Genomic DNA, 22667 nt, shown 5'->3' on the forward strand with positions numbered 1-22667 from the left:
CCAGTACAAAACTATGTGCTCCTTTAGACTGCCTCAAAATACCTAATTTTATAAGGAACTTTTTATAGGAGAGATTTTTTTTTTTTTCTAATTTTAAGCACTGATACGTTGAATTCAAAGAAGCACATATGCTGTGCTTGTGCACTGGATATTTTGTTTAAATTTTGTAGGGTTCCTCCCCCCTCCCCCCCCACATGTTTAATTATTCTTGCAGACAGCTTTTTGCCAGAGCTCTGAACCCTAGAGGAAAATCCCTGGAGATTTACATGAAAAAAGCTGGCGTTGCCTCTTATTTGCCTATTGAACACACGCACAGTGACAGATTGTTTGGATGGGCAAAGCCTATCCTGTTTTAACATCTGAAACATCTGTCCAAGATCCTCAGACAGTCTGCATGCATTTACAAAGCTCTGACTTTGCTCAGGTTTATAATACTTGTTTTACAGTGCTTACAGCACTGCCCACAGCTTCTGCAAGAGCTGAACTTGCCGATTTTTGCCACTCAAAATTCCCTCTCAGGCACAAACCACTAATCTCCCAAGTTCATTTGGCTGTCTGTTTTAAGACTTTTGGCAAAAACCCACAGAACACCTGGCACAAATTTTTATATTTGAAATTAAACCAGACACAAAATCTATGTATTAAATGCTTGAAGTTATTGGAATTACTTCCTTTATCCAGACAGAGGAAGCTGAACTACATCTTTCATTTTCCAACAGGGACAAATGAACTAACACCTACTAGGATTATTTTTGTCCTTTTATTAAGCATTTCCCCCACTGCCACCAAACAACCACAGGCTCTCCTGGCTGATCACATCTCCACAATCTCTCATCCAACAATACTAAAGGAGTGGCTGCCATGGCAGCCGGAATTTTGACTCAAGATTGGCAACACTGATGCTGAATATTTGGATTATTATCAAAAGACAGGTCAGAAATGCCTAAGATGTTCAGAAAAATTTTACATCTTGCAGGGGATGTGGTCACCAATATCAATATTAAGTTTTATCTTCCATGAAGACTCAATGGTTACTTTTTACCAACACTGGGGCAATAAACTCCACATTCAGTAAACTTGATCTTTTAAAGCCTCACAGAGCAGTGTTATAGCATGAGCTGTCAAAATCCATGCTTGTCTTGGAAAGTGCTGAGAAGCAGCTTGTCAGAAAGGGGACTGTTGGTACACAAAGCCTAAAGGCAGTCCAAGGCTGCTAACCTTCTCATGAGGGACAAATACCCTTCAGAGCAGCACTGCAGTTTTACAGGTACCGATGCACAGTGCTAACCTCAGCACCGCAAAACCATATCACCACTCAACTCAGCCAATGTTCAAACTTCAGATGATCTTTCCAGAGAAGTTGTGCTTTTACTGTTCATTCAGCAGCTGGCATAACCTCTCTGCACTGAGGATCTGAAGGCTTCACTGCCTTATATTAACACATTTCTCTTTAAAACCTATATTCCTTTGGATCAGATAGGTGTGATTGATTATCTAAAAATCAGGAGCTAAATAATAAAAGAGAAACTAATGAATACCTTATGCATCTGAACTAGGTATACCAAGGAGTTGATGCAAATGCCCCCCACCCTAAGCTGTCACCCTCTTTTATATTATTTCCCACTCATCCCCAACACATAAAATTATATGGCAAAATCCCCACTGGAGAGAGTTTGGCCTCAAGTCTAAGCTGTCTTTTTATTATGCCTCCTCAGAGGAGAAAAGTTGAAGCAGCAGCAGTTTTATATCACCTTCACATCTTCTCTCCTTTATCCCTGGGCTAGTCCCATGCACAATAGTTCACACCTAGGTTCATATGGACTGAGAGTCCACTTCTGGCAGCCAGGAGTTCCTAGCACATTGAAATGTTACAGCCTACTCACTTTTGCTCAGGAAAGGATGCTTGGACAGAACAGGAAAGCAGAAGCCTTTCCAGGCAGCAGAAGTGCCATCCTGGTGACCTTCTGTCAACAGAGGAGTCTTTCAGCCATGGGTTAAGCCAACATTACAGCTACTTCACACTACCAGGTAGCTGAGCTGGAGAGCTGTCTGCCCATCTTTTCTGCAGTCTAGGGAAAAAAAAAAAAAAAAAAAAAAAAGCACAATAATAATAAATAGGAGGCCTTTGACAGGCAGCACAAACAGAGTATGTTTTGTCAGTAACGCCATGTAAATCTAGCAACAGATATGATATGTTGACAGATGTAATGTGCAGCAGGAGCACAAGTGTGCCTAACCCTCCCACAGGTATCCAGCAAGCTTTTCATACTCAGATCTACAGTGACTGGACACATGTGGCAGGTGCAGGAGGTTTTAAGATTGTTCCCACATCCCTGCTGCTCACAGTGGTTTGCTGGCTTTATTTCAGGTATTTAGCAGACTCTGAGCCCTTCTAGGCTTGGAATTGATGGCTGCCAGACTGCACACAAGAAGATGCTCATTAGAGTTGATACTAAGAGAACATCAGCACTCCATGTTTTTAAATTCTGTTCTTTCCCCATCTCTGTATTTAGGAATAAAATTTAAGGTGCATATTTTGCAAACATTGGTTATTATGGCTTCAAAACAAAACATACTTTAACACACTCACAGGACACTTGAAATATTGGATAAAATTCTCCAAGCCAGGAAGAGACATTAAAGTATTACACAGGCTGAAAAAAGGTATTATATTTAATACTCCCCATCATTTTTATTTGGCACTTGCTATTCAGGTTCCAACTTCACCTGATCTGCAGTTTTCCCCAGATAATTCCACCCATTAAAAAAAAAAAAAAAAAAAAAAAAAAAAAGCACAGGGGAAAGCAGGTGTGAAACAATTCATCAGCCAAATAGTCAACACAGATTATTTACATCTGAAACGTATTAAACTGGTAAAGTCATAATGGGTAAGGAACTCCAAGATTTGAGCACACCCATCTCCTAGCTCTGTCATAGAGACCTGCAGCAGAGTTCTGAGCAAAACAAACTATCATACCCATTATCTGCAAAAGCACAATAATAAAGCTACTCCTACCTCTCTGCCTACAAGAAGCTTGGCAGATCCTACATGAGGCAACACAACAACCTTTTCCAGGGCATTTTGAGCAAGTTCTGAGAGCAGTAATGCTCCATACACAGTGTGATACAAGGGTTTCCAGCACCACAGCACCCCCTCAGCACAGTGCTGGACCCACACCGATGGGGTCCAGTACCTTGTTGACACAAAGAAGCTGCTCCCAGACTCAGCTCAGCTGGTTCTTCCTCGACTAGACCATGCTACTTGGCACATCACAGGTATACACCAAAGCTGCAGCCTTCCAAACACACAGCCATGGTGAGGCCACAAGCTGGTCATGCATGACAAAACCCAGTCCTCTCTCAAACTGCAAGTATGCTGCTACACAAGAACATGAGGTGGTGATCCACATTGTCTGCTTAACCACTTTCCGTGGGAATGGGTTGCATTTGTGGCTTTGCAGGGAAAACTTTGTCATAATCCTCAGGAGGACCAAGATTTTTTCCAAAATCTTTCCAAATGGATTTTCCTCATCAGGAAGAGAACATGGAGATATGAATGATATTTGACAAAAAATGATAGAAGTAGGGAAGAACTTTAAGAAAGTGGACAACATTATCTTCCCTGATGATAGTAAATGATTTTAGAGCAAGATGGTCATGATTTATTGGACAGCTGGAAAGTTTACCTATTTGCAAGAACTGAGCAGACAAAAGCTCCCAAAATGTGCATGTAAGAAATAAATATGCAAATTTTAGCCTTTAAATAAATTGATTTTTTGAATTAACTTGATACAGTAAGTATTACAAGATCAATAACATTTTTATTGATAAAAAGGGAGGAAAAATTAACAGGGGAGTTTTTAGATGCTGGGTTTTTTACATTCAGTGTATACACTGAATATACATCACCTATTAAGAGTCACCAATTTCCTCCCTCCTTTCTACTCACATACCTCCCACAGACAGGTAGGTAACTCCTTCAACCACTGCTTATTTGCTTTGCTGGGAGAAGTATCAATATAACCAACTCTCCTTACACTTTCTTCCTAATTTGGTAAGTGATTAATCACCAACAAGAATGATGGCAAAGCCCGTCTCTTCAGTGGATTATGTTATCACTACAATAATTTACACTGCTAAATTCATGTGTGGTTCAACTCACACTTCACTTAAATATTCAACTAATGAGAGCTTTCCCCTCGATATTCCTTGCTGTAACAGCAGCCCTCCCAAGTCACAGGAAATCTCTGCAACCACTATTTAACTCTACAGTAGCCTTAATGTTTGAGGTTTTTAAACCACCTATATCATCCCAACTTCCCAACTAAAGAGAAATGAAAAAAGTGAAATTTGGACCTGCATTTATTACCCATATCTCTCCCCCTGCCAAGTCCCCCACAGCGCACACACATTGAACTGAACTTTGCACAGAAAAGTAAGGTTCATACAGTGACTCTTCTTAATTAAGTCTGCAGTAAGAGCATCTGTCCGAAAATAGATACAGAACATCCCAGCACAGCCAGAAACATTTGGGCCTACATTTAGCGTAGGGTCTGTGTTACACTCTGTGGTGGTACAGCCACAGGCACCCTACCTAGGCCACGCTGTGATTGTCTGACCTAGCCAAGACACTGATTCCTGACACCCCTTGAGAATGAAGTCCAATGGGATTATGTAGCTGATTCAGTCACATTACTGAGTTATTGCTCAGAGGTCTGTGGCAGGTAACATGCTCTCCATTCTATACCATTTACAGCAACCAAAGGGAAGCATTTCAATATCTTTTCTGCAAAAGACTTTGTCCACATTATAGAGAAAACAGATTATCCCTCAGAAACAGGAGGTATAGCATTGCTTGAAGTAAAATTTGAAAAGAAAAAAAAAAACCTTTTACTGCTCTACATGACAGAACTTTGGTCACTACAAGACATCCAAGCAACATAGAATTGACCCCTAAAAGCCAGCGTGACATTCTGACAGTGATGCATTGCTGTTCCTTATGTCAAGGGAGTGCACATCAACAGCTGGCTGATGCAGGAATTGGACACACATCCTTTTGCTGGAATACAACCTCCTTACAGGCTTTGCCTTCATTCCAGCCTGTCAGGAGAATTTCTTCCACTGCACCCAAACATATTGCAAGTGTTTTGCCTGTTTGATGAAACAGCAGCTCTTCATTTGTTTCCCCCCAAAGTGCAAGATGCAGCCCCAGGGAATCTTCCTCGCACATCAAGCATTCATAGATGAAAATGTAATTTAAGGCAACTACTTAGATAATAAGCAAAGCTACAAGACTCTCTCTTAATAGATGTGGTTTTTAAAAAGCTGACCTAACCTTATGGGACACTTTCCACTTCAAATATGCAGAAACAAGATTCCATGTAGAATTTTTTCATAAATTCCATTTGATATGTTTAAAATACATAGTTTATGACAGCTCCATTATGAGAATGAAAAAAACATTTTAAAGTGTTGTTGAATATTGGAATATAAATCTCAGAGCTCCTTATATTATGAAGTAAGTCTTTCTGTGTGCATAAAACACAGTTCAAGTATTTCCTAGAAAACGGATGACAAATCCAGGTGTAATCTTTAGACAAAGTTATTTCAGATGCCTAATGCCTGTAAAATTATAGCTCTGCCAGGTCCTAAATTTGATGGCCTTTCAACATATCCATTATAAAAACAGTTTTCAGGGTCTTATAATTCAATAACAAAAATTTGATTCAGGATGCATCTTGGCATAAGTATGTTCAGACCAGAATATACAAGCAAGTGCCCACAGGTAAAGGAGAGTGCATTTTGCTCTGGGCATAGGGTCCAGGCTCTCTCCCTAAAAAGATTATATTTGCATTTACAAAGTTAATATTCATATCATTCACATACATGGGATCAGTTTGAAGAGAATAGCAAGCAACCTGCATTTCTACCTACCTGGCCTGTAAGTCTGCACTGGGCAACTGAAGAACAAAAGCCCTTGCTTCCTACAGTAAAGTGAAAGGCATGTAGAAACTCAAACAGTATTTTAAGATGTTTAAAAGAGTAAGAATAAAAATGAGCTCTTAAAAAAACCTACAAAAAAACCCTAAAGCCTGTTTCTAAGAGACATTTTCCTGATATGTAATACTACTTTAGATTTAAAATAAGAACCACTTAGCTACTGTACTAAATTCCCCAAATTACTATTTTTTGAACTTGATCTAGAAAAGAATAAAAGGACAGGCCACCCTGATGAGGCCTTCCTGCTGGTCTTGGGCAAAGGAATAATGTAAATTGAGAAGACGGATCTGATCCTAAAAACTCTTTTCAACAACATGAGACTCTGGCAAGAGCAAAGGGAGAGGCTGGCTGGTTATTTTAGCCAATGCACATGTGCTACTGCCTGCAGCTCACAGCTGCTGAATTAGGCAGTGGGAGCAAAAAGACACGTGGGCAGGCATCTTTAAGCAGGAAAAGATACAAGCAGCAATGTTTGGACTCATATTTCAAATGCACCAGGGTCCAGCAGCTCTCCAATCCAGCATCACAGTAACAGGCACCACTTTGATTTCATTGTGCCCAGCCACAAATTAAACAACAGAAGTGTTTGCCCACTCCACAGTATGGCACCCTAGGAGACTGCCAACCAGACTAGAATTAGGGTTTCACTGGCTCTGAAAGTCTAGTAGGAAGAGAAGCAGCTATGGTTGAGAAGAACATGAGTACCTAAAAACCAGTCATCCTCATTCCTGCTCTCGTGTGTTTTAAGCACAGCGAAAAGACACCTTCCAGAGATTAGACCCATGTCATAGTGGAGAGAAAGCTAATCTTTCCCACACCCCACCATTCAGGGTTTACAACATAACTGAAGAGACAAAATGCATACAAGTGTGACCAAAAAATCCACAAAAAAAAGAAATAGCAGGGATAATTATAAATACCCACATGTAATCTGACTATAGGAACAACTCAAGTAACAACCAAATCATATTAAAATCAGCAGGAGACCAGGAGGAGAAGGGAGGGCTCAGCTCAACTATTTGATGTTGTTTAACTTTTGCCAGTTTCAAGTGCCCTTTACAAACATCCATCTTTCCTTTTCCTACAGCCTATTTCTATTATTTTTGTGGTTCTGAAGAGGAGCAGGGGGTCTGCCAAGAGGATTCCTACTCATTGCTATGTGCCAAACACAAGTCATAAACCAAATAATCTTTTTCCACTGTTTCTGGAGCTGTGCTCTAAACAGCAACACTCCCCCCAAGTAATGCACACATACTTCACCCCTCACCTCAACAACAATCACATATGACATGAATTCTCTTTCTTTCTGTCTCTGCCAGGAGGCTTCCATGACCTGAGATGTACTTGGGACATTGCCAGGTGGCTCATCTCCTACCCTTTTATTTGTAGCTAGCAAGGGTATTTTAATAGAATGTACAGACTCTTTACTATTCACAGTTGGCATTTAGATCTCTGCCTTGATGAGCTATGTACCAATAGCCAGGCACCGACTCACCAAAGAGCTCTTAGCCTTTTTCAGATATCAGGACGTTGTCACAGAAGGAAAAAAAGTAAGAATCTCTATCTGAAATGGCAACTCTAAATTTTGCTATTTAGAACTAGATGCAAATCCAAGTCAAAACAGCTACTCAACTGCCTAGTCAAGTGATGACATAGCCCCAGGCTTTGCTATGGTAGGTTGTTTTGGGGGAGGGGAGGGGGGGTGTTGAAGGCTTTGTTTAAGGTTTTTTGGGGGGGTGGGGTATGCATTAATTTCTAGTAATATAATCAAAATGCCTCTTTTGCAATTGAGAACAACTTAAAACAGAGTGGGTGTCAAGATTCCTTTCATTTCAGTAGATAGCTGTCCAAGGTCTGCTTTCCCTCTTCCTCTCCCAGGTCCTTTCATCATCACACTATTATGCTGTATCAGTTAACATAAATAATGCCACAGTAGCTAAGTCCCCAGTAATTTATCATATATCTCACTAATGAGAAAATTAAGATAAGCTGACATATTTTACTAAGAACAAATTTAAGATACCATCTCTGTTGTTCGATACACTTAAATGCACATTTTAGATGAAAAAGCCTATACCACTGCTGTACAAGTGTACTGTACCAGACCCATGTGCCTACAGAACCTGTAGTAATTGTGTGCTGCATCTTCAAGCATGAAGAAAGGCTTATATGCCTGAAAGCTTGTCTTTTTTTATCCTCACCATCCCAATTCAGACACCCGACTGGCAGGAAAGGTACATTTGTTTGGGAGATACAATATAACACCACTGTATACGATCAAGTATAACAAGCAGCTCCTTGCTTCTTTATACTTTTCTTTAACAAGTGTTTTTGGGTTTTTTTTTTAGATGTGAGGTTCCTTCTTTAATTGAAAAATGCCCTTCTGTTGTAAAATCAACCATCTGTAGATCTCCACATTTCTTGAAGTATCCTCTACACCTTCCCTATTAGCTGACCACAATTAGTCAATGCTCAATTTACATTTATTTTTCTTTTTCAGACAAGCATGGATACTTTACTTCCACACCATAGCAGCCGAATAAAGCACAGCAACATACTGAATCTATAGTGTCTTATATTCTCTGAATCTCCAGAAATGCAAGTAAAGTCATGACAGGCCATGCTCAAAGACCACAGAACCTGAATATGGATTTATTGTTTGTATCATTAAATACAGCAGTACTAATAAAAGCAGCATCCTGAAAATACAAGGAAATGAGATCAAAGAAAACATGGAAGTACAAAAAAGTACTAGTAAGTCACAAAGTGAAGAGCCTGGGGTTCAAACAGAATAAACACCACCAACAAACTAACCACAGAAATATGGTACCCTTAGAGCTCTTAGAGGAATCATTGCTTCATCTTCATGTTAAAAACCAAGCCTGAACACACACACATCCTCCCAAAGACAGCCTAGGAAAGGCTCTGTAAAGAGAAACCATTCAGATTCACTTCACTTTGAACCATAAAATAACTGCTGTTGCTCTGGAACTGTTCATGCTTTGTCTAAAAACACAAAATACTTTCTTCTGTGGTACAGGACTATGAACCACTGATCTTCAAGTTTCAAATTATGAAAGTCTGAGGAAAGAAATAGCCTTAAAAGTCACTATGGACAAAGACATTCGGGACAGAACATGTGTGATGGCCTTACTGATCAAGAAGGGCCTCAAGATGTTCTGTTACAGGAAGCACAGAAGTCCAAATAGCAAGATTATCCAAAGCTCTCAATTCCATGCTTTGCAAACTACAAACCATGAAGTTTTTATTATAAATACTTAGACATTCTTTCAGTATATTTTCACATGAGACACTGCTGCGTTCACAACCAATTCCACCATTACAGTATGCGCGGGTTTTTTGTCAAAAGATGTCAGTCGTTTTCTGGTTAAATCTGCTCTATCCACAGCATTTCAAACATTTACCAATCATGTGCTTTTGAGTGCACACACAGTGTCCCTATGTGTGTGTATATATACATACTTCCATGTTTTTGTGTAATACCAGGTATCTGATAGGAATACTCTACTTGGAAACAAGTATTTACATCACAGTGCCTGCTAAAACTAAAACTGGATAACTGGCTTTTACATAACATTTAGATACTGTATAATAAAGTCAAGCACTCTGTTTTACATGCAAGTCCACAGGAAAAGTTTAAGAACTCAAATTTAAGGTAATGGTTTAAGTTCTAAAGAAACTTTAGTGGGTTAAGTAAACCATTACAATTGGAGTATTCCAATTGGAGTATTCCTGGAAACTTTCATCTTTATCCAAAAGCAACAGTTTAGTAGAAGGTGTTTTTAGTACAGTCAGTACATGTTCCCCTAACACGTTAAGGTACATACACACAGATGTATAGAACACCAAAGATGAAACTATTTAGGACTGAATGCACAGGTAACAAGAGGTTAAACTCTGTAGTTAGGCCAAATTCTGTTTTTATTTGTAGTATATTCTGTGAGAACAAATCAAAATTCAAACCCAAAAACATTTTTCAAAAAAGCCACAATAACTTTTTTTTAAATACTCCCAGTATTCTTGGCTGCAGAATCTCTCCTGGCCAGAAGACAGATTAAAAGCAAGCCATAAAAGTCAATTATAAATATGCCTGCTGTGATACCAGATTAAAGAGACTGAACTCTTTTGTTGGGAATTACCTAGAGTAGCATGCATCCTCATTCTACTTTTGGCTTGAGTGCCTCCACTAGCCTGCATTGCAAACCGTTCTTTTCATTCAGCGATCTTAACACATTTTAAGCAGATGTATTGTCAAATGTATTACATGCCAATCTGTTTATCATTAAAATGAAAAATCAATATGTCCAATTCAAGCGTAAACAGGAGTTGAATGTTCAAGCTGTCATTGAAGATGACATATAATTATAGAATATGATTTGTACTTGGTAAATCATTATTTCCTGAAAAGGACAACAGACAGTAGCAAGAAACTTTTTCACAGCAAGCCAGTATAGTGGCACTTATGGCCAGGGAATTAATTTTATGAATGCAGAAAGATACCTATGCAGCCAAAAGAAGCAATGAGAAAACAATCACTGTTAAATTTAACCATTATGTATGTTTAGCTGATGAGAGAACATGTAGCTTTATGTTACTGGGCTGAGTCCAGATTTTTATTCAAAACAGGAGTACTGAAAATAAGAACTTTAAAAAAATACTACAAAGTTTCAGTTCTGGACCATTAATTTTTCAGTCAAATCAAACTATCATTTAATTGAATCCTGATGCTAAAACTTGGATTCTACATGAAAAGTTTGAAACTAAAGCACATAGAATAATTTGTTATGTTGAGCTATTCAGCCCAATATGTCTGGAAAAAAAAACCTAAGACAAACTCAAAACAACATTAGTCTACTTTCTGTGATGACACAAAACTAATAACAAAAGGAAACTAAACTTTGTCCTGGCCAAGAAACTAAGTTATTAACTACCATTACTTTCTAGCAGATGCTTAACTTAAAAACACACTTGTAAAATGACAGAAAATACTCAGCAGGAATACAACATCCATCGGTATGTTACTCGGGACACCCCCCCTCAAAAAAAAGAAAAACCAAAAAAAAGACAACCTTTCACAGACAACTAGCAATTTTGGGAATCCTCTTTGAGCCTGTACAAAAAAAGCTTGCCTTTAGTAGGAGTAGAACAATTTCTGAACAAAGAAAACTATCTCTAAAACAGTGTCCAATCAAATATTTAAGTACTGTGGAGATGGAGCAAGGGGCCACTTGACTGTTGTATTTTTAATTTGATACCAAAAGAGAATTTCAATTCAGAAAATGAAACAGGAGTTTGTCCTCTGGTTTTGAATTGCAATTTACAGAAACCTCCCAATCTGGCCTTTTTGGGGGCCTTAAATCAGTATTTTGTTCCTTCTTGAATCTCATCATTTTCTTCCACTACTGAGTCACTAGTTAGCACCAGCTGCATAATGAGAGAAAAAAGTCCCTCCATGTCATTCAACTAACCAGCCATGAACTTTTTCAGACAGACAAGGACATGCTGAAAGTACATGGCAGCCTTCAGCTGGGGAGCTGAAAGTATCCTGGTTCTGCTGAACAGTTGACAGCTTCTATTTGCACGTGAACCAAAGCATCTCAGTCTTAAAATAGCCTTGGTACACCAGAAACCATCTAAGATTTCAAACAACGATAGAGAAGTCAGTATACTGCTAGGTCATAAACACTAGCAGAAACCCAAAATCCCATTTATTCTTCCTAATAGCAATCCTATAGACAAGAACACAAGGTAAGTGGGTGTGGGGGAGGAGGGGTGAAGAAGAAGGGGGGAAAAAACCTCAGTGTTCTAGTTACAGTTAAATCATTTGTGTTCTTCACTAGTTACAGGGTTCACAGCTGCAGACTACCAAAAAAGTGTGGTATTTCTGTTTTGCAGATAGGAGAAAACACTAGACTCTTACTTCAACACTTTCTCGTGTAGCAATCAGCTAAGAAAAATTAAAAGTAGCATTGTTGTCATAACTAGATGATCAAGAAGAGTAAGTTTTATAACCCTTTCACTCCACAGTATCTTTATTTCATTGACACTAATAAGAATGCCAAGCATTTAGCACATCTACAGATTATACCAGATATATCAGAAGTTAAGCACCTGAGCATTAATTTTGACGCTTCTAAGCCTACTCTTATTATTACATTTCCCTCCCTTCCCTCAGGTCAGACTTTTTACAAAACTGAAGGGTACAGTCTAACATCTACATTACAAGTACATTTAATAAACCCTCAAAGATGCAGCAGCCTTCTGATACCCCATTGGTATTCTAGCCTACACACAAAAAAAATTATTTTCAAACAGTGTGTGTTGAATTAGTACAACCAGTTTCTTTTATCCAGCAAGAACACACAGATATGCTTTAATCTCAAAAAACCATTTTTATATACTTGAAACAAAACCTATTGTATAATATGACAGCTTGGTGATGTAGAAATCCAAGGTTTGCTAAGAATCTTTTAAATACTAACCTGCTAACATAAAGGTCCCTAATGCATTAAAATTCAGCTTTACTTTGTCAAAAAAACATCATCTCTTATGTTACTGCTAAAACTGGGTCTGTCTAACCTTTAATAAGGAAACAGTGAAGAGTTTGACATATTTAAGATAGTAATAAAATAAGAAAGATCAAGCTAACTAATTTTTTCTGTTACTTGCTTATAAAAGTAGAGCACAATTCCCTTGTGTATGCATTTACACATATTCAAGATATTAACACTATTAAGTCAGAAATGTAGCAAGCTAAACATGCCCAGTACAGTATCAAAGAAACCAATTATAAAGCCAGAAAGGGGAGGAAAGAAAAGGAGACCTAATTTGCCTTCCTTTCATAGGAGGAAAAAAAAGAAGAAAAACCAACACAAAAAAAACACAAGACCAATGAGTTGTACCAATGAGCAGAAACAGACATCCGAACGCTCCCAGTCCGAGAAAATCTTATGCCAGCTAAAGAGCTAAGGAAAGGATAGCATAAACCAGGAAACCCAACATCTCAGCTAGACAGAGAAATCACCAAATCTAGGACAAAAGGAAAATGTGAGATTATAGAAAAACAGAAGTTTTATGCTTAGTGGAAATATTTGCTAATAAGACCAGTCCACAGGCTTTTATCAACCACATCAGCCACTGTTAGAATCTTCTTGATCATAGGTCAGTCTAATCCACTCCTTAAGCATATATGTGCTTCCTAACTCCCATTCTGTCATATTAACCAGTCAGAAAACAGCTGGCATTCCACCAGCAAGGATAGGCTGGTCCCCTCCAGTTTGCACAATGCATTTTCTAGAAGATGCAAACTAACTTGAACACCCATATAATTAGGCCACCCAAGAAATGGAGAATTTAGGCTAAAACATCAGCTCTGTGGATTTAAGGTATTCACAGCATACCTTCTTGAACTGAGCTACTTAGCTTAAAAGACTTTTTCTGGATATGAGCTCAAACCCCAGTTCTACTCTTTATCAGGAATTATTTAGAAGTCTGTGTAACTAAACATTACCTCAGCAGAAGAGAAAAAAAAATCCAGCAAACATCAAATCCATCAAAAGAGCCAGGAGTATCAAATTTTTCTGGTAAATATACATACACACTTACACTAGCCTTAAGGATAGGAAGGCAAGAGGGGGTAATGCGGAAGGAAAGCACATGGAATTGCTGACACCAACTCTTCCTCCGCAATGGATTTTAGGAATGGAGCAAAGATTCCCTAAATCTTCAGCTTCCCAAGGTGAATGGTCCCTCAACCCCAGCAAAAATAGCCCTCCTAGGGTTGGTATTTAAAGTGCCAACACCTGACTGGAGTTAACAGGTGTTAGCAGTTATGGAAATGGTGCTGTTGATCGTTACTCTGTGTTTTCCTCTTGCACTCAAGCTTTCCTCATGCTGCCCCTCCTAAGACCAATATTTTTGGTTGCCTATAACAATGTTAAATTTTAAGTAGGAAGGCAGTACTTTTCTGTGCTGAAGGACAGAAATTCAAGGAAAAAAGTCACCCTTTAATAAGCCAGTAACCTATTAAAAGAAGAGAAAGATAAAATTTTTTCTCTCCTAAAAATTTACATGTTAACAAAAAAGTATCTTTTTCAGTGATATGTAGCATACGGGGCAAGGTAAGGTTGTGCATTAGGATGAGTTTTCTGTATCTCTAGGAAAATGCATAAGGCTGAATTCTAATACTTGTATAAACTGTGTGTAAACATTTCTAGAATGGAAATCTGGAGAAAACGTGCAAGACCAAAAATCTGGAAAGCTGGTGTAGGAGAGAGAGACCAGAGAAACAAGGAAAAAGTCTCAAAAAACTGAGTCCTCTCGCAGAGTGATGGAATAGGAAGAGCACAATCAACTCTGTAGTTCATCCTTCCAAGGACAAAAAAAGCACCCGTCAGGAATGCCTAAATGATGTGAAGACCCCTTCCTTTTATATTATCATATCACCTGCAAATACGGGATTACTTATTGCTTGTACCATGGCTCAGCAGGCGTGACAAACAGCCCAAAAGTGGAACGTGATGTGTTTCATTGTGCTTCAGCAGATTAGGAAAACCCACAGACAGGTTTTGTAAAGAAACAGCCTGTCATTTGATACTGTCTGGGCAGCCGCAGCCTCCACTCCGTGTGAACTGACACTGACCGGCCTTTCCAGGTACCAGGCAGGGACGGAGTTTGGCAGGCAGTGGTGCTGCTGCCCATCGTGCCCGTTTCTGTGCCCATTGTGAAACTTCAGCCTGCCCGGGCACTACAAAAATCCTTACCTGCTTGTTCACGAGAAAACTGCTGCCACAGCAGCAGCTGCAACTCCTGCTTAAGTATCTGGAAATCTTTTTCTCTCCCCCCCCCTCTGTAAAGTGCCAAGAAGGAGCCCAGCTGTTCAGCATTGCATTCCTTTTCTGCGGGAGAAGAGGAGCCTTTATAACTGGGGAAAAAAAAAGGAAAAAAAAGAAAATCAGCTCAGGACTTTTCACTGGTCCCTTGCCCTGTGTGAACTCAAGAATCTTAAAATCTTCATGTTCACTGTATTTTGAGCCTTTCTCTGCCATTTTGCAGCTCTCAGAGCTGCAGAGGGAGTGTCTCTGCCTATCACTCACAGGGCTATATATGAGCCAAAGCCCAAGCCCATATTTCAGGCTTCTCATCTTTTTGCAGAGGAGTGCAGTCTGCTACTGAGCACACTCAAAAGAGATCTTATCATCCCCTTTAAAAAGATTTTTCTCCCAAACCAAGCAAAGGGGGAGTGGCCAATGTCATCTATATTCTTGCCATGTTTTACAGCTCAAACATCAGATTGCTCATGCTGTAACGCAGTTTATAAAAGTGTGTTTGGAGGGAATGAAAACAAAGCAAAAAATTTGGTGGTTTTTTTTTTTTTTTTACTGCTTGCAGATCAAAAGGCTTACATGCCATACTTTCACCACAAAGCAAATGTTTGTGCTAAGTAAACTCCCAACAATTGAGATTATAATGAAAGCACTAACAGCAATTTTTGTTGACCTACAGCTCTCTTATAATCACAGGTATATTCAGTAGCTTTTAAAATCTGAGAAGACAGAAATAACTTCCTGGCTGTTCTTATAATGCTGTGTTTTCTGAGCCTCCCTGCTTTAATTTGGGCTTTCTTTTCATGAGAAGGTAATTGCCACAAAGTCTTCATGGCCCCTCGTGTTCCCAGTGCTCTGAGGCAAAAAGAAAAATCAGCTGAAGACAAATAGGCTGTGTGAAAATGTTTGGTCTCAGAAATCGGGAGAGAAAACAATAACCAAAATGTGCTATAGCTGCTCAGTAGCAGGCAGAGACAGATAAATCAGCTGCAGAAAAATCTCCTTCGGTCCCCAGCAGTCTGCCAAATTTAAAAGGTCTCTTTCTTTTCTCCCTGAAGTTTACATGGAGACTACATTCTTTTAAATAGCATGATGCTGAACAGAGAAAGGCAGCACAACTCTCATCCCCAGAAACAGTGGCATGAGTAAACCCTGCCCAGGATGATCAAAGCCTTCAAAACAAGACCAGTAGAGAGCAGACAGGGAAAAAAGTGAGATAGGCAGGTGTGTAAAGAGTTCAGTCATGGCTGTAGTTATCATGAGCAACTCCACAAATGTGTTCCATGATGGTTCATGGAGCACCCCTAGTTAGAATCAAAGGTGAAGGGATGACCCAGCTGAATGGAGAACGGGTTTATGTGGCATGCTGTCCTCAGCAGATTCTATCAACACCACCAGTGCAAGCAGCTGGGAAGAAGATTGCCTCTTGCTGCACCAAGCTGCCTCTGTGTTCAGCAAGGTGGAACAACACCGACAGAACCGGCAGACACACTCCTCTCCTAGTAAGCTAGATTCCTGAAAGCAGAGAAATGTGGCTGGCAGGTTCTCCTCTTCTGCTTTTTTGTCTACTGGAGTGATTTGAACACACTCATTCCCAAAATGAAAATTTTCCCCAAAATTAGTAGTAAGAACATTTTGCGTTTTCTCTTCAAGTTTTACCTCAAAGTGAGTGTTTCTTCTACCTGGGGAATATTAAGACATTCCTACAGTGTACCTATAAACTTGTCTTTTAGCTTAGGATTTGGACTCTGTGGGGCTTTTTAACCTGGCAATCTTTCCAACTCTATTCTTTATTTTATTATACCCACATTCTGTTTCCAAACACTTTTTGGTAAGCTGTCCAAACATGCTTAAATATGTGGCTTTATGTGATTGCCGCAATGTCATCAAGAGCCGTTTTACCTAACCTACCACATCAAGCTAACCATAAATTTGAAGAGCAGATCACATCATAAATTCCATCAGAACAAATATTTTTCTGAAAGCATTCAACATCTTCTCTGATGGAGAATGTCAGAATAGCTCCATATAAAATTAGGGAAGGGGAAAATAAAAATAAAGTATGGCAGCAGCCCTCAGCTGGTGAAGAAAATTTAGCATTACATTTCCAAGTGAAATACTTTTTAAATGCAGTGTCTAATAAGGAGCCAGCACTTGGACACAGTGTATTACAGTGAGTAAGAGAGCTTGGCCACACTCCCAGACAGAGAACGACCCACCGGGTGCCGCCACCTTTGCCCTTCCTCAAGCAATTTCCCCAAATGCTACTTAATACTTTAACCTTCCTAAAGCATGGAGACTTTCCAAAGGGTGGGACACAGCCTGACCAGCCATTCTGATTGCCCAGCAGCCACCCTGGGTTGGTGGGAGTGCTGCTGAGGGGTTGGCACCGGGGCAGCAAGTCCTTCCCGGTGGGTGAGGGGCATTGGGGCTGGAGCCTTCCCTCACAGTGACAGGGCTTACCAGGCTGTCCCAATTAAACTGTTAAATTAAGCTCTGTTTCCCATGCTTTCAGCCAGATCCTCAGGCCCTGAAACCTGTCTTGACTCTGGCCACATCCCGTCACCTCACGCCACAGAGGAAGGCAGTGACAGGTGTCCCTTCCGACACAAGAGCTAGGCCTTCCTAGGCTGGGTGGGATTTTCCCCTCCTTCTCCTCACCCCACTGCCAGCAAGGAAGGGGGTTTGTGATACCCTGCACTCCTGAATGGGTTTGTACATGTCCCAGCCATGGGGGAGGAGGCATAGCAGTGACTGCAGTGAGGCTGCTGTGCAGCCACCCCTCAGGCAGCCATGAGCCGCCCAGGACCCGTCATAGCCAGCTCCGGCCATCTCCAAAGGCCAGGTAGTGCAACAGTCCTGCCACCTACCAAAACCTGACTGTACATCCCAAAAACTCACATCAGAACTTCAAAGCACACACAACACCCCTTCCCCAACATTCTTACCAAAAAAATACCATCATCCAGGATAGAAGATGTGCTCCGGGGGCCTCTGTGGCGAGGGGGGGCAAATGTGGTGAGGGGCTGAGGGTGTGGGGGACCCGCACCAGGACAGGGACAGCCCAGACAGAGAAGGCAGAAAGGAGATAGAAAGGTTTGCTGTAAGGAATGATGTGAGATCAGGCACAGACAGATACTTTGAGTGTGCATCTACCTTTTCAGCCATGTGTAGCTCAGCAAAGATACCAAGACCTAGGAATGGATCGACTGCACATCATCACACTGAATGATCGTGAAATCATGTGTGAGAGGAGAGCAAAGTCCAAGTAATGCACATTTACTTCATCTGCTTCAATAAGCTTCATCACAATTGTGTTGCCCCCAAAGTAAGAAAGAGTACTGTTTTGTAACAAAACCGCAACATACCAATAATTTAGGGTCATTCTGGCATCATTTCTCCCCCTTCTCCTTCAGAAACACTCAAAGGCCACAGCCAGAGATCACACATTTTAAGTGGAGCATTTTGCAGCTTGAGACATGGAGTGGAAGCAACAAAGGCAAGTGAGACACAGGAGAAGCAGTCACTTGATGAGCATGACGGAGGCTCCCTGAAGAGGGTGAGCACAAACACTGCCAGCACTCATGGCATGAGGGATGGGTCCCTCCATGCTGTGGTGGACAGGAGGTGTGACACCTTGCCTGCTTTCCAGATGAAAGTGACAGGGAGACCGTGACACTCCAACACTGGCAGCACTGTTGTAGTGTAGTACCTGTTTTTTGAAAAATGTGACATCCTCTTCAGCTTACACCTGCAGCACTTACCAGAAGGTCTAATTTTACCAAGTATGGATGAAAATAAATTAAGCAACTATACAGAGATCCTGGGTTTTTATAAGCTTTGCAAAAGGTTTTCAAAGCAACATAGAGAGTTGTGTCAAAAAAAATCCAAGCGGCACCTCTTTTAGGGTTTGTCTACTAAACTCCCAAATCTTTCAGATTTGAATCCAGTTCCTGTAAGATAACAAGGGGTGGTTTCATTCATTCCCTTTGCTACAACGTGACACTGCTGAGAAGGAAGTTCAATGACAGTATTGCAAAGCGTCAGGCTTGTAGGGAGAAGACAGACGTGTTAAGTACACTGTACTGGATGCAGGATGTGAGCAAGCTATGAGCTGAGAATTTCTGTCACAAGTGACTGAAGTCATACAATGAGGTTTGAGAACGAATTCTAGGCTAATTCCTACTGATGGGTGGTGCCATTCTACAAACCAGAATTTTGAGGAGCTGAGGCTCAACAGAGAGCGTAAGACTCAGGCGTAATTAGACAGTCCTGATTGCCATACTCGAGCTGGTGACCCACTAGAAATGGGGAAGGGATGGCAGACACAGAAAACAGGGACGTCACCAGCCTTACTTGATGAGTAGATGTGATCTGGTGGGACTGGCATTTGTTTGGAAAGGACAGTGCCCCTTCAAAGCTAACAAGGGTACAAAATGCTAAGCAACAGCCTGCTGGGCTTTCACAGCCTGGGTCCAGCCACTGCTGTGAGGTGGACAGAATCAGAGATGCCAAAATAGCTGCTAATCCCATCCCTCAGCTTTCTGATACTAAAATAAAGAACAGCCACACATGGGAGGAGTGGTGGGGAGGAGGGGAGGTGGGGGAGAAATAGAAAGAGAAAAGGGGGTGGGGGATAATGATGCATATAAAGGATGGGTTTTGCTTTGTCCTGCAGAAACAGCAGCCAGAGTAGGAAGAAGGAATGTGCATATGCATGTACACCATGTGGGACAAAGGCAGTGTATTTCTCTTCAGCCAAGAGCATGCTGTCATCTGTCAGCATTGTATGCCTGTGTACAAGCAACACCAAACACTGTTTGCCTCTCAGTGCCTTCGACAATATGTTATTCATGTTCATTTCTTCATCTGAATTTTCCTTTTTGCTCCCCTGCTCGAAGTGTATACATCTAGTTTTGATGACACTCAAACAGCTGGCTGCAGACAAGTCGCAGGCTTGCATGTCTGGCCGAGTGTAACACACGCAAATGCACACACACACTCACACACACACCCCTTGTCCTGACCTCTCTCCCCCTCTCCTCCGAGATCTGCTGCATTTGAAGTGTTTTCTTTAGCAACTCCCTTCCCATGCTCCCGTCCCTGGCCCACGGCGGGCTGCTTCCCAGACCTGCGCTCGGTCTGGGTGAAGAAAAGGGAGCTTCGGGGGTGCGCGCAGCCTTGGCCGCCGGGAGGAAGCGCGGTTTCACGGCGCTGGCCCCTCCGCAGCGCCCCGCGGCTGCTCCGCGCCCGCGGGCTGGTCGGGTCGCTGCGCCGGTGGACAGAGAGAGGGGGGCTGCAGGGAGCAGAAGCTGAGGCGGGAGGGGATGGGGGCACCTGGATGCAAGGCTGTGGCTACAGCGGTGGGAGCAGGAGACAAGGAGAGTTTCTGAGTGGTTAAAAAAGTTCGGATAAGCAAACTCTAGTGCTGTCAAATATTCCTCCCCCTTTTTTTCCCCCTGCTCTTCCCCCCCACCCCCTTTTTTTTCCGTGGTGGTTTTTTTTTTTAGGTTTGTTTTTTTTATTATTATTTTAAGGCAGTTGATGTGGTAATTAAGAATTTGGTGAGAGCCCGGTCAGGTCACCTCGTTTCTCAGATCAGAGCCCCATCAGAAATTCTTTTAAGTGTCCTTCTGCGTCGCCAAAGATGACAACAGCAAATCAATAAGTGTTTGAAATGAAAGGGGTTGCTGGCTAGCCCCCGAGGCTACAGATTTTCGCACCGCCGGTCTTTTTTTTTCTTTTTTCTTTCTTTTTTCTTTTTTTTTCCCCTTTTTTTTCTCTTTTTTTTTTCCTTTTTTTTTTTTTCCCTGAACTTCTCGCATTCCTTTGGACTGCCTCTCCTAGGAAGAGCTACCTTTTTATCCCTAGTTTCATGAGGAAGGTAAGTGCCGTGTTAGCATCTCTTCGGCGGGACGGGCCTCGCCGGTTCTGATTGCTCTTCCCTGCTTCCAGCAGACGGTCGCTGCCGGGAAGGTGCGAGCCGAGAGCGGCCCCGGCCGAGGACATCCGCGCCCGCCCGGGAAGCGGCAACCACAGGCTCGGAGCACAGATGCAGATACTTGCGCTTCTTCTTCTTTTTACTTCATTATTAAAAAATAAATAAATAAAAAAGAGAAGGAGAGAAAGAAAGAGAGAGGGAGTAAATAAATAATTTTTGAAAAGAAATAATAGAAGAGGGGTAAGGGATCAAAGCAAAGAATAATAAATATGGGAATCACTGCTTATATTACCCTGTGTTAACAGAGGTTGCTTCGCTCCGGTTCGCACCGTCATCCCTATCCCAAATGTGCTCCGATTTAACAATCTTCCTAACGAACTACGTCCTCGGGACGTTTTAATTAGGCAATTCATTAGTAAGTCAATACAGACATTTATATTTTCTTTCAGATCAAGTGGTTAAGCGCTAATTTCGAAATGATTATAAAACACTGGAATTCGCGAGGCGTAATAATTTTAATTTATATGCAAATCAATGGGTCCATGTGAAATGCTTAATTTTTTAACAATTACTGTATTGTAACATCGAGACGAACAGCCTGAATGAGCAATTTGAAACCAGATCTGGACAGGAAGAAAATATTCTAGCAGCCCAACAAATCAATAATGTTTGAGTGTGTTAAACATAGCCAGCTATAGGTATTTACATACTCGTTTGCTGACAGATAAGGAGCTCAGAGAGGTGGGAGGAGAGGCTGGGGGGAGACGGGAGGGTTTGCTTGCGAGGGTTGAGATCATAATCCGGGAATGAAGAAAGTAAATGGTCGTGAATTGCCCCACCGCGCACTTTGGAGGATGACTCCTTTTTCCGCCGGTCCCCCAGCGCTGGCGGCCTGTGCCAGACGCTGAGGGCTGCCCGAAACACGGCTGGACTCTGCGCCCAGTCACCGCTACATAGGCTTTGGGATTTTGTTTGTTTGTTGGTTGGTTTGGGGTTTTTTGGGTTTGGGGTTTTTTTTGTTTGGGGGAGGTTTTATGCCTTTTTTTCCCCCCTTCCTTCCTTCGTCCCTGGACAGCGGGGAAGCTGACCGGGTTCTCCTTTGCCTCACCCACTCTGTGACCCGGGATCACCCGGGGAAAAGCCCCACGGCACCCGCCGCAGTCGGGAGCACTGCTGGCTGAGCCAGGTGTCTGCAAACGGATAGTCGCGATAGGTTTTAAGAAAACAGCTTTTCCGTGTGTCGGGGCGATAAATAACTCCGAGCCTCTTTCCAAGCGGTTCGGAAAGCCGGCTTGCCTGCTGGGGGCCAGGACGGAGGGCTGTCCGCGCTGCTCTTCGTGACCCAGCCGGGCCGGGGCAGCTGCAAGCCCCCCGCCACTGCCTCCTCAGCCCGCCGGGGAATGGCTCCCGAGCCTCCTCGGGGGTTTTAAAGCTGTTGTCAGTGCGCTGGCGAAAGGGAGGAGATAGACTATAAATACAGCCGTCGCGGCCTTTGCTCGCCCTGAAATCTATTATTACATTTATTGCTTTGACAGAAGGGGAAAAAAAATTGAAATCCTCGTATTAAGTCGGCTCCATAGTTTCCAGACACCCTGGAACCCCTCTTCCACGGCAGCATGTCTAATGTATTCCCTGGTGATTCTAGGCATTAATTAGTTGTTTAATAGGAGTATGACTAAAAATGTAAAAGAAGGATTAGGAGCGTGAAACGTATGTCCAGCTCCTTCCACACACTCGAGGAGGGAATGAAAATCATCCAGTATCTTATGTTTCTCCAGGAGCCATTTGCATTTCCCACCAGCTGCTCACTTTAGCCTCTCCGGGACGGACGGAAACCGCTGCCGTCCGGCGCGGAGGCGGTCGATGAACGGCGGGCGGCC

General features: G+C 41.9%; 1 long non-coding RNA gene across 2 annotated transcripts in view; it reads right to left on the minus strand.

Moving 5' to 3' along the window:
* Positions 1-22667, minus strand: part of LOC104697132 — a 558345-nt gene that overhangs the window by 534390 nt on the left and 1288 nt on the right. For both annotated transcript variants that reach the window (XR_005601785.1, XR_005601786.1), the window contains exon 2: positions 1884-2069. This is a non-coding gene — a long non-coding RNA (uncharacterized LOC104697132). The remainder of the gene's footprint in view (positions 1-1883; positions 2070-22667) is intronic.

This window comes from Corvus cornix, chromosome 4, assembly GCF_000738735.6.
Source record: "Corvus cornix cornix isolate S_Up_H32 chromosome 4, ASM73873v5, whole genome shotgun sequence".
Lineage (NCBI taxonomy): Eukaryota > Metazoa > Chordata > Aves > Passeriformes > Corvidae > Corvus > Corvus cornix.